Source organism: Acyrthosiphon pisum, chromosome A2, assembly GCF_005508785.2.
Source record: "Acyrthosiphon pisum isolate AL4f chromosome A2, pea_aphid_22Mar2018_4r6ur, whole genome shotgun sequence".
NCBI lineage: Eukaryota > Metazoa > Arthropoda > Insecta > Hemiptera > Aphididae > Acyrthosiphon > Acyrthosiphon pisum.
This window is the reverse complement of record NC_042495.1, coordinates 26952500-26954631: the sequence shown is the minus strand read 5'-3', so window position 1 is coordinate 26954631 and position 2132 is coordinate 26952500.

The window sequence follows — 2132 nt, the reverse complement described above, 5'->3', positions numbered from 1 at the left end:
TTAAATGGGTAAATTAATGTTTCAACGCCATTTATTGTTATTAAATCGTAATGTTTCGCAAGCCAATAATCACGGGTTTGAGTTTTTTTAATTTTCATATTTTTGACGTCAGATATCAAATTTAAATATTTTTCACTAGATAAAATATCACTATTATTTTTGTACTCACGTTTTTCAATTGATTCGTAAAATTGTTGTTTCATAAGAATCATTGTTTCATCCATATTGAATATAATTTCGAATTCAAAAAAAAATTAAAACACGTGTAGGTAATACAGCTGTATAATGCGTTAAATGTATAACTATGGTGTACTGCAAACAACTGGTTGAGAAACAAACATATTATATGTTCTACCACAACGAAATAATAAATTGATCGGAACGTTGGGTTAGATTTGACCGTCACTTATTATTGACGTTATCTCGCCTTATCTTAACGAAATCTAATATATAAACTATAACTGAGCAATCACTGGAAATTCATAAAATACCTAGTTAAATTTAATATTATATGTTTTATCGCATTGATTTGGTTAATGTATGTAATAGCTAGGTATTTCATGAAATATTGCCATTAAATACTTTAACGCTAACATATATACGCTGGCGTCTGTAATAGTTTATTAAGATCTTTAGATAAAATATAGTATGCCTATTTATGTTTTTATTGGTATTATATTAAATGTATATTTTTTTTTCATAGAAAAATAATATATTCATATCGTATTGTTATATATTATGTATAATATGGCCAAATATATTTATTAAAATATCTGTTTAAACTTAAAATATAATAAATAATAAAATAAGATAATTTATGTATATTTTTAATAGCGTTATGACAATTATCATATGGAAATATTTTAAATTACCTAATATATTATCACATGAATTTATCAAAATTATTGAACAATTCTACGAACATTTTTAACATATGTATACAAATATGATTACGAAGAAATCTCAAATATAAACTATATAAATCAATGATCATAATAAAAAAAAACAATTATTATGTTTTATGAATCAATCAGATTATTAATTATTACTAATCAGTAATCATTGGCATGTTTGGCATAAAAAGGTTTTTGGATTGAGACAAAACGATTTATAAAATAAGTCCAGACGTTTTGATTATAATTTTGCAATGATTTTATATATAATTATAATTATAGAGTGTTTCAGACATTTCAACAGTAAGAACAGATAACAGACATGAGTTATAAAATATTTTGATATATCTAGGTGGATTGGCATCCTTGATCTGTAGCTTCTAAATATTGCCATAAATATTTATGTATAAATATAAATTTAACACAGACAAATATGATTAAGTCGTCCCAGAAATTATAAATTCACAAATCGAATCGTTAATAAAAACAAATTAATAAAAACAAAAATAATATCTATATTATATATCAGGGTTGGCCAAACCGTCACTTGGTTAAAATTTAATACTGATATATTGAGTCCGATTAAAATACATGAACTGTAACCTCCAAAACTGTATGAAAATATATATAAAGTTTTATTGAAAAAGATAACATAGAATGTCCGGAAATGATAAATTTCCAAATGTTAACTGTACTGTAAAAAATGAGTTACAAATGTGTAGAAAAATGCATTGGGCTATTTTGTCGTATGCGTTCTACCACATATTTCATTTTGATCGTTTACTAAAGATTTCGTTTTTTCATAATTTATTTCAAGAGAATTCAAACTAAATCATTTTTTCAAATCAGATATCATTTGCGTCGCTTTAGTTATTAGTTTGGTTTTATTTTGGACAATTAATTAGTATTGTGGTATCATCAGAAAAACACGCAATTAAACCATCATGTTTTAATTTTTGAAGATTATTTATATATACAATGAAAAAGTAAAGGTCCCAGCACAGTTCCATGTGGAACTCCGTAATTCAAAGTGTTATAATTGCTGAATACATTATTTAATTTATTTCTTTGTTAAAAAACATTTGATGAAATTATTAAGAACACCAAGAATTCTATAATTATATAATTTTTTAATAGTATATTATGGTCTACAGAATCAAAGGCTATTTTAACATTAAGAGGACGTGATACCCGCATGTGTTGTCTCCGTCTTACAAGTGCATAACATAGCAAATTATA